Raw genomic sequence first — 11,121 nt, forward strand, 5'->3', positions numbered from 1 at the left:
CTGGTTAAATACAGCTGAAGAACTCTCTATACTCATTCTTACTTGGTACATGATTGCTTTGTCTGCTCATAAACAGTAATCTCTGCAGCTTGCCAAGTTCATTCGCTGTTTACCAGCCCCAAAACTGGTTGGATGAGGATCTCAATCAGTGATCAAAAGGCAGTGCTAAAATAAAAAGCAGCAACCAATTAAATGAAATAGTATTCAGCCACTGCTTCTGTTGGGGCCAATATGGTAATATATTTTTCTTGGAATGGATGCTATATGCTCCTGGAGAGGTTCAGTCAACTGAGTTTGTTTATGCCTGGAAGTTCATCTGGGAAAACTCTGCACTCCTCTTTTCCAAAGTAAAGATGTCACAGTATAGTAGAAGGGTTTACTTTTTTTTTTTTTTTTGAGTGGCCTAAGTCTGTGTGTTCCAGAAGTGATAGAGTTAAAACAGAAAAGATAAACCACCTCAGTAAGCCACACTGACATTTTTAAGTGCTCAGTGCTGCAACAAATGCCAGGTTTGCTTTTTTTTTTAAAAAAAAAAAAAAACAAAAAACTGTTTCGTCAAGGCAAAAATGGCTGTGACATTTACATTAAAATTAGTCAGTTAATGAAGCTTAAATCAATTCTGATTCAAGCTCAGAAGTTTTAGCAGTGATGTAACTGAATCTAAGACTATACCAAAATGTTAGTCAGTCTGTGCTGAGCAAATATTAAGGTGCCTGTTAGCTGAGCTGCAACCACTCAGGTTCTTGGTTTACTTCAGAACTACAGTGATGAAGGCTATTCCTATTGACTCATTGTGTTGGATTTTACAGAACAGCGCTAGCAGAAAGCTCCTGCATGATAGGATATCTTTTCCTGAACTAATAACCTCTTTTCTTCTGACATTTACTGTGTGCAAGTTAAAAACAATCAGTGGCATTTCATTTTTAGTCCTCCTTTCTGTGTAGCTTCAGGCAGTTGAATAAATGAAAATATAAAGCCAAGTCTCTCCAAAAAAAAGGCTTCTCTTCTTGCTATCCCAGTACAACTATACACAGACCTACCTGATACAATATATTAGCTTGGTAGACCAGTCTGGTATACAAAATAAGACATAGAAAAGAAAATTTACTTACGCCTTTATATATTGCCTTGTTTTTAAGATCTTTCCCAGTCTAGAAAAGTCATAACACCCTTTCCTCTCCAGAGAGGGTCCACTCCAATAAATCTCTGAGATGGGTGATGGCTGGGGCAGTCCCAAAGCTCACACATAACCTGTATCATCATCTGGGTGAGCTGCAACGCAGATTGCTGGTGCTCTGCTATTCTAAGTTTGATGTTTTTTCCAAGTTTGCCTTCACTCCACTATGGAAGAGAGTACATGAGGTACATGGGTCTTGATGTTTGTAAGGGGATCTTATGAGGTCCCTCCATACATGCTCCTACAGCCTTATTCTCCCACGGGCTTTACTTGACCTACTCCCAAATGAAATTTTTAACTTTGAGGACTGTTTGATCAATTATTTATCTGCTTGCAGAAAGGGAGAGAGATCCAGAAGCCTTTCTTATTAATGCAGTCATTGTCTCAGATCCAACAGCTTCCTTTGCTAGTCAATGGCATTAACAGAGAAACCTCCCTGCCAGAAGGCTTTCCTTATAATTATGCCACATAATCTTTTACCCTTTCATGATATTAAGGTATCAGGAGCGGAAAGGTCTTGTTAGTTTGCTGTGTCCAGCCTGCTACCACAGGCCCCTTGTGATGTCAGTCTTGCAGAGTGCTCTTGCAAGCAATTTTTCTTCAGTCTCATTTACTTTCATTGCAAGGCAATTCTGGAACCTGATTCCAGCTGCTAATGGTGAGAAATACTTTCATTCCAAGAAATTAATGGCTAGTTCTGTTATTTTTTTATCAATATGATTTGTAAGTTTAAAGTTTTCTTTTCCCCATTTGTTTTTCCTACTCCCTTCCTTCTCTGTGGAGACTCCATTTGTTTTCTTAGGCTAAGTAGGCTGAGCCCAAAAGCTTTGTTCACCATTTCTCTAACCATCATAAAATCAAGTTATTTTTTCAAGTATGAGTGACAGGATTTTGCATATGATGGCGTGCATGGTCTCACCATGGCCTTCATGCCACTATGGCTCTGCTGAAGACATTTCTGACGTGGGCCAGGATCACAGCACATTCTTCACAGACACATCACGCTGGCACTTCAAAAATCATCCTGTGATGGTGTACATCTCCCAAAGCCTTCCTTGCCTTTTTTCTAAGAGATGCACTTTCAATTTACCAGGTCTCTACACGTTTTTTCTGATTATCTTGCTCATTTCCTGCATTTATACAGTGCTAGCTGCCCACTGCTGTGTATCACAGAATGCAAGTGAGTAACTGCAAATTGAGCAACCATAGGAACATCCTTTGGTAATCACTTTTGAACATGTTTGCATAATTTGTAAATATTGTTTCCAAGTGCTACAAAAGCTTTTTTTTTTTTTTTTTTAATACTTTACAGTACTGTAAAACTGCTATATTCAAAGAATCTGATAGCTTGATGGGTTTGAATAACTCCAGTTTGGTAACTTATTTGTTTGTGAAATGTTTCAGTTCCTTACCCTTCAGGTTTATCTATATTTCTATCAGTAGACCTCATGTAGATGTAGATGAATGTGGTGGGTTGATCCTGGCCAGTGAATTTAAAAAAAAAAAAAAAAAAAAAAGTGTTGAGATAAAGATAGTTTAATAACTAAAGGAAATAGAGAAAAAAACAGTGATGTAAAAGCAATCATTCACCACCTCCCACAATCAGACCAATGCCCAGTCAGTCTCCAAGCAACAGCTACTTTAGAAAGAAAACCTCCCCGTTTTTGTTGCTGAGCATGACGTGATATCGCATGGAGTATCCCTTTGGTCAGTTCGGGTCAGCTGTCACCACAGTGTCCCCTCCCAGCCCCTTGCCCACACCCAGCCTATTTGCTGGGGTGCAGAGAGAGAAGCAGAGAAAGCCCCAGCACTCTGCAAGCACTGTTCAGCGGCAGCCAAGGCACTGCTGTGCTATCAACACTCTTTTAGTCATGAATGCGAAACACAGCATAATTCAGGCTGCTATGAAGAAAATTAACTCCATCCTAGCCAGACCCAATGAGCTACCTCAGGTTACTGCTGAACATGTGCTGACAGCAGCATAAATTACCTCCTCCCTTGGCCTCCCCCGGTGCTCCAGTGCCTAACAAGGATTGATCTAACGATGAAGGTTTTTCCTCAGTAGGGCTATTAACAGGATTTCTGCCTGACTGGCAGTCTGTTTTTTATAAATGTAGCATCTTTAGGATCTTTTTGTCTTGGCCAAACCTGGTTGAAATTGGCTAACATTGAAAAGCATCTGCAGGAGAACGGACAGACAGCTGCACAGACAGACAGATTCAGACAAGGAAGCTAAGAAAAAAAGAAAAAAAAAAACTAGGTAGCTACATTACATTCTCACCAAGCTATTGGGGAATACAGAGTAAAGTCAGAGAGATGAAGCAAAGGAGGCTAAACAGCCTTGTTTTGTCATTAAATTATGGCTACACGAAACAGTAAGCATCCAGTCTTCAGTCTTAATTCCCACTTTAAATTGAGACCAGAAGTTCCCAATTAACTTAAGGGAAGAAGAATCGCATACATTTGGATAGGTAGCTGTGATAAATGGTTTGCTTCTCCCTGTTCTCTCTTTTGGGGGCTATACAGGCAGCATGAAGTTTGTGGGATTCCAACCCAAAAGCTGGGCATTGCCCTGTGTTGTCACGGGGTGTTGTTTCTACCAACTTATGGGGAGAATGAGGTTGGTATTAATTAAAATACTTAATTAAAATACATCATTGATGAAAATTGCCAAAATAATCTGATTCAGTTTCACCACGTGTCTCCCTGTGTCTCTCCTGACTGCTAATGAAGTTTGGAGCAACCATACTCCCAGCTCGGGTATCTCAGTTAAATATCTCACGCTGGTGGAATGGCATCAGCTGCAGGCAGCCTGCTTTCGGCTACTATTTAAAGATCACTTGGACACAGGCAGCACAACTCCCATGTTGCTAATGGAGGGCATTTATCACAGCTGATTGCAGTCCAATTTGTTTCTGTTGCAGTAGCCTGATGCTATATGGATCATGGGACCGACATCCTCGCTTCATGCGGCTTTCAAGCATGTAGCACTCAGAGAAAAGGTGAGAGGAGGAAAGACATGGAGGTGGGTTTCAGTGATCTTGGTCTTCAGTCTGCCAGGTTCCAGGCTGGACCCTATTTATTGGCAAGGAAGGAATAGCAAAAGTTTGCCAGAGGGGATTATAATAGCTGTTTATTAGTAAGTGCCAGTGTTTAAGATAATGCTAGATAATCACATCCTTATATTTTCCCACTTAGTTCATGGGGATTTTTAAAAATACTTTTTGCTTCTTTTTTTATTGAAGTCATGTACTATAGTGATTGGCAGAGTATATATTCCTAGATAATAACTCTTTTTAAATACAAATGGGACATACATTTTTAAAGAGCTAATTTCACTCTTTATTGCAGTATCTAAGGAATCTGAAGCTTAAATATGATTTTGTCTTCTTTGCCACTTATGCATTTTTGAGTATTTTCCCCAGAACTACCACCTAATAGCAACTAAATAAATTACATTCTAGGGACATTCAGTAGAATATTAAGAAGGTATCCCACATAGCAATTCTGGTTTTATCTCCTATATATACGTCTTGGAACATGTACTGCTCTACAGCATTTATAGAGTTGTCATTTCTTTCTGTAAGAAGAAATAAAATTTAAAAAAAAATCTCAATCTTCTTACAAGATTTTTTCCATAAGAAAACAAAAATGAATACTTCATGGACAGAAAATTAAGGCATATTTAATGTGGGTTTCAAATACACACATAACAATTTAGGAAACTGCTTAGTGGAAAACCCAGCAGCAAATGTCAGCACCACTGGGTAAGTGGTCTCAGGGCATCTGCTCTGCAGAGAGCAATCCCTCATCAGACACCACTTCTCCAAAATAAGCCTTAATGTTTCTGGAGACCCTGAGAATTTCATACTCTGAGAGAAAACAATATTATTAAATGTTCTCATGTAGCTATAAAGCCTGTGCAGTTCATTCATGTCCTATCCCACTAAGAAAGGAAAAATAATCTTTTAATGCACAACCTTATGCCATCATTACTTCCCAGTTACAGACACCATGAATTTTTGCATTGCAGACTTCAGAAACAGTGATACCAGAAGCCTACTGAATTACCACCAACACTTTGAACAGGACTCGTTCAAAAGTAGTCTTTGCATCGACAAATTAACTTTGCTATGAATACGCCAGCAAACATGGGAAGTCAGGACCACTGTGATATACATCATCCCTGGCCTCTGACTGCTTGTCTGGCCCAGAGCAAAACCCATTAGCGTGTTCTTGCAGAACTCTCTGGCAGAATTCCTCTGTGACATATATCTCCTTCTGTAGTAAGCTGCTGAGAAGCAACAGTTGCTCCAAATATTATTCAATATTACTCATTTAGTAGGAGAAAAAGAAAACAACCCTAATGGGTGGTTTTGTTTCAGTTTTAACTTCTTAAATCTTAAGCGAACAAACAAAGCAAGCACCTTATAATTTCTCCGAGAATTTCTTCTTGAAGAGCAAGCACTGATAAGAAATTTCAATTTGAAAAATATAAGTTTTCGTGGGCTATATATAATTGGAAGAGTTTTGCTCTGAAGGTGACTGTTAGGCATGCTCTTTCCTTTTGGTGTTACTGTCTCGTACATCCTGACTCCACAGCTTTCATTGTTAACAATAATAGCTACTATATCTAAATGACAGTGTTTTCGCCCTGTACACGCAAATGGCTGGGTTATCAGATGTCCTGTTTTGTAGCACAGAGGAAGTTGTTAAGTAGGATGATAATGACAATTTCATCCTCTTTCCTCTGTCTCTGTTTTCAGGCTATGTCTGCACGCTTCAGTCTCTGCTGGCCAAGAGTGCCTTGCATCTTTACTGAAAGAGGCTGTGTATGAGGATTTATGTGACTAGAAACTGTACATAAGGTAATCGGAAAACTGTATGTACAAAATCTGGATTTAATGACACATCCTTCTCTAGCTGACAATTCAGATTCCTTGTATGAACTTGTAATTAAGTTAATTTATATTTCTCTGTTGAGAACACAACTCATCACAGATGATGAGTATCACCTGCCCACATACCTTTCTGGTGCAAGGAGGCCATTTAGGGGAGGTGCACAAACACACCAGCTGTAAAAGGGCCCTGAATTTTCTTCCCTTTTTCTGAAGAGCAGCACCAGCAATCATGAAGGAAGCTACTCACTGACTAGAGTAAGGATGGCAGAATCTGATTCATGCTCCTGGCCTCACTTTGCAGATGAGCTGTGAAAATAAATGTGGATACTCAAAGAGCCAGTACCATTAAAGTGCCCACGAGGGTTTAAACATCATGCAGCTTGTGTTGCTGCCACACACGGTGAAGAAAAGCCGATTTTTGAATAACTTCCCAGTAAATGAGGCCTTGTGCTGTACTCTGAAAAAGGGAAGGGGCTGGCCATAGAAACTGAAACCTTGGAAACATGTAAGTAACCTAAGAGAAGTAACCATATGGGAAGGCATTAAGTTTGCACAGGCTGCTTTCATTCTGGCATTTCCATCTTTATTTGACCTTATACTGTACCTTTTGCTGTTTGTGTGTAGCATATGAATGTAAACTGAAGCAGCATATCAAAGCGCTTACTGGCCCTAGGAAGTGTGTCATCTCGTGCTGTAAGCACCGCTTGCTATTCAGAGTCATTTCAAGATCTGTTACCTGTCTTTTCACTCACTCCCTCCTCGGGAGAGGGGATGGGAGGCATCCACTATGCCTCCCTTACCTCTCTGTGCAGGTCTGATTGCAGTGAGGACATTGGCCAACAACATACTCTAAGGAATGTTTCTGAGGTGGCTGAAGACACTACCATGCCTGTCCGTGCGCCCTGCCCTTCTTCTGTTACTCACTTTATCCCCACAAACAGTAAGCACTGAACAGTTTGCCTCTGGGGTGATTTAATTGAAACCTTGTGCTATCCCTTGGGGCAGTTAAGACACAGACATGTGTTGTCCCTGCCTCTCCTTGAGGATCTGCAAACCCAAGAGGGCAGGAGGGGCAGCCAGGAGACCAATAACATCTGAAAGTGTCCCTGCAAGGTTTGCCCAAGTCTGTCTGATAAAAACACCCTTAATTAAGTTGGTAGAGAACAGTAAAGGGGACACAGTCTCCTCTGATGTAAATCAGTCGTTAGTGCTGTGGAAATCCATGGAGCTGTCAGGTTTACAGCAGCTAACCCCGAAATTGTTCATAGTTCATGCCCTGGTAAATGTTTAGCCAGCAGAAGGCAAGGTTTCCTATACGCTGCACTGACCAGATGCATGTCAGGACAGGGTGCATCTTCCTCCCAGCAGAGCTGCAGGTCCAACCCATCGCCACCTGCCCTCACATCACCCCCAAGCAGAGGAGCCACAACCTTCCCCAAAGTGATTTGCAGTCACTCAGGTAGTGGGCTGAATGCAACATTAAGGAATGCAACTCATGCCTAATTAAGACGATGCAATCAACTGGTCCATAAACACTTAAGGATCTTCTTAATAACTCTATTTTTATCAGCTTGAGTGCTAGACACTGTAGTGTGAGGTGATCATTAGCGCCGATGTTTGAAGTCAGGGAAGTTTTATCTTACTGTATTTTCCCTCAAGAGCATTTGCTCTCTACTAACCCACTCCCTCTGCCATTACTGTGCTGGCTCCCATTTGCTGCTAACATCTAATATAAAGTAATTTGCTCTAAATTACTTTAAAAGTACGGATGGCCATGCTTCCAAAAATACAGTCTTAATAACCAGTTTCTAGGCACAATTTTAGGATATGAGAAACTGAAAGAAGAAGAAGAAAAAAGAACTAACTAGAATTGCTTTAAGTGAAAAAAATTTGGAAAGCAGGTTCTCAAGAGCTACTTTTTTTTTTTTGTGGGAAAATGCATACTATCTATTTGTTTGCCTTCATTTCTTAGCTCAGAAATGGCTTTTTAGATTACTGAACACATTTATGATAAAGTACAGTTTACAAAATTAAACTTCTGTTGCCCAGGCCTGTCACTGCTTGCCACCATTTAGCTGTGGAGCATTAATAATATATTAACAGTTCCTACAAAGCCTCATTGTGCTTCATATTGCCCAGAGTTACAGCAAAAGAAGACTTCATGGTGCAATCCAAGTGGCTGGTTTATCCTCCCTCCACCCGCTGTTGTGAGCTCTAGTGTAGTGTACAGAGCAGCCGTCTGGAGCAAGCTGGATGCATCTTGGGGATGCACCAGATTCTCACAATTCACAGATTCTGTTCCACTAAGGGAAGAACTGGAACTTGATAGCAAAATCCACAAAATCCTATGAAGGACGTTGGACCCCTCCAGCTGTGATGTACAGGGATTCAGCACACAAGCCCAGGAACCTCTTTTGGCTGTTGGATAAAGCATACTGCTCTTGGCATGAGCCTTTATAGAGGGGTTGTGCAAAACTCGCTTGTTTCCACATGATGGAGGCCCCTGCATACGCAGTGCACTGCTATTTGAAGCTCTGTATGTCTTGGTGTGTATGTGACTGGCTATAAGATGCTTACCCCGCACAAAACTGAATGCTGGCATATCCCCTTGTCTTCACAGAAGCTTTATTAATTTCAAATGGACTTTGGGGAGGTTCTTGTGGCACAACTCAGTGCAGGAGGCAGGGCCCAACTAGGGCTGCAGTTGTTTGACCAGTGACAATGCAGAGGATTTATTTTCTATGTTCATTTCTTTGCCTAAGTATGGTATCTGAATTAAGACAGAAAAAAAAATACATTTTCTACTCACCAGGTAGAAAGATTTCCCTCCAGCAATTTTTTTTTTTTTTTTTTTTTGTAATTAGTTGTCATGCCAGTATCATAGTGGCCAATGCAGATCTTTTAATGGTGCTATTGTTAAGATGAAGATTTTTTCAGCCAGGGGTTTAGGAATTCTTTTATTTGTGCCGAAAGGTGAAAACACCATTTTTTGGTTGTTTGTTTTTACCCTTATTAAGAAAAATAGATGGGAAAAGACAACAACAGGACAGAAGAGAACATTTTCAGTGTACAAACAAACTCAGACTACTTGGTCACTGATGTCTCAAATGGTTCAACTCATTGTGGGTGGGAAGAGAAAGCAAAGCTTTGGGAGTCAGCTGCAGCCATCTGTCTCCAAGGAGCAGCTGGTGATGAGATGCTGATATTAATGAAATGGGATTGCTCAGTGCTGTCGATTTACTGCAGTTAGCGTAGCTAATTCTGATTCATGCTACCCTTACGGCTACTGTGCCTTGAAGGCGGCAGGCTGTGTTGATGGTAACGATAAGACTTAGGACACCAGTGGTTCAAAGAAGGTGTGAAAAGCAGTACACTCGGGGTGTTTATGTAGACTGTATTGTGCTTCAATTGCCAGGTGACAGATCCCAGAGCTCTGAGTTTCCTGGATCAGCGATTCTTAGTCATCTGCTGGTGGTTGGTGGGTAGGAAATGACATTGGCTGTGTTATTCAGACTGGGGGGGGGGGGGAAGGGCGGGTTATAGGGTTAATAACATTGCTAGTGGAATGGAGAATATGAATAAGTCTGTGTGAAATCACTCTGAAAACAGTTGTGTTAAACCTGTTTCTGCACCAAAGGGCTGGGTCTGAGCTGGCATTTCCAGGACATAGGCTCACCAGGCCATGTGCGCACAAAAAGCTTTTTGCTAACGTTCGGTGACTTAAGTTTGCATGTATCTGAACTCATGTGGTAAACTCATGACACTGATAGTAGGATAACATTGAGGATAGCCTGCAGAGTAAGAGGTGTGTCTTAGCAGCAACCCAGGTCCTTCGGCCCAATCAGTTCTGAATATGGCATGGGAAAAATATCTGACGTGCTGCATTCAGCTTTGGCACTTCTGTATTTCCTTCTGTACTTTCTACAAAACCACTTTGTTGATGTTTTTAATGACATTTTTATGCCTTCTTCTAACACAAGCTCATACTTAGTCAAAGTAATTCCGATACTGGGTTGGAGTCAGTATTTCCCAGAAAACAGCCCACTCTGCGTACCGCATGTAATGGTTTCCAGGAGGGATTATCTAAACTTGTGGTTGTGAGACCCGTCTGACATAAGGCCATGGGTGTTTGAGTCCCATCTGTGAAGCAGGCAAACCTCTCGTGAGGTCTGGCTCAGCAACTATTCGAAGGTACTGCCTTAGTACCGGTACCAGCCAGCAGAAAGGCTGGGATTAGGTGGCCATCTCCCAGAGGTTTGTGCCTCCAGGCCAAGTGGGAGAATTGCCCAATTTCTGGCTGAGCCATTTGGGCATTTAGCCATCAGGTCACTTAGCACAGTTTCCCACTGGACAGGTATTTGGAGGGGGGCCTTCGCCTAAGGCCTCAGGAATATATTAAATGCTGACAAGGGACCAGCTGCCTCAGGCAGTGCCATGCCCAGAGAACTTGAGGATTGGTTTCGGGACAGCCTGCCAGAGCTTTGTAAGAGGTTGCTAATTACTATCAATTGCAGTGATTTTTCCAGAGGAAGTGGATTGCGATTGCAAATTCACAAGTGCAATTTCATGTAGACCACAAAGGAATCATCTGAATAAACAGCCTTTAATTCACCACCACCCCGTGCTGGATTCGGCCTGCTGACTAGCTCCACACCCTGTTGGCGTGCCTGTAGCTATCCCCATACCCCGAGCTTTTCACAGTCAAAGAACAGAGGGGAGGAAGATCCAGCAGGGCAGTTTATGCTATGAAACAACGGCAGAAGGGCTGATGTTAGTGCACATGGAGAACTGGGGCCCTTAACCTGCAGCAGTGCTGGGGCATCCCTGTGGTTTGTGCTGGAGGCCACGCTTAACACCGAGACAGACAAAAATTCAGACAGCACACAGGGGCAGTTGGAGGCCAAAGCAAACTCTTATGCAAATAGCCTGATCTTTTTGGTCTTGCAGTGGTTGTGGAGAGGCTCTGCCACTGGCAGATAGTGTCTTAGAAGGGGACGAGTTGTGCGATCATCACATAGTTTGCCCCTACACAAAAGTATCCTA

General features: G+C 41.8%; 1 long non-coding RNA gene across 2 annotated transcripts; it reads left to right on the top strand.

Moving 5' to 3' along the window:
* The first annotated feature begins 1,063 nt into the window (after positions 1-1,063).
* LOC308191885 lies at positions 1,064-8,120 on the top strand. 2 transcript variants are annotated; one of them, XR_013948346.1, is made up of 3 exons: positions 1,064-3,797; positions 4,102-4,179; positions 5,211-5,678. It is a non-coding gene; the product is annotated as an uncharacterized lncRNA (long non-coding RNA). The 2 variants fall into 2 exon arrangements; XR_013948347.1 differs by lacking the exons at positions 1,064-3,797; positions 5,211-5,678 and adding exons at positions 5,944-6,045; positions 6,891-8,120 and having other exon boundaries at positions 3,824-4,179.
* Positions 8,121-11,121: the final 3,001 nt, after the last annotated feature.

Source organism: Anser brachyrhynchus (genome assembly GCF_964034855.1).
Source record: "Anser brachyrhynchus genome assembly, chromosome: 3".
NCBI lineage: Eukaryota > Metazoa > Chordata > Aves > Anseriformes > Anatidae > Anser > Anser brachyrhynchus.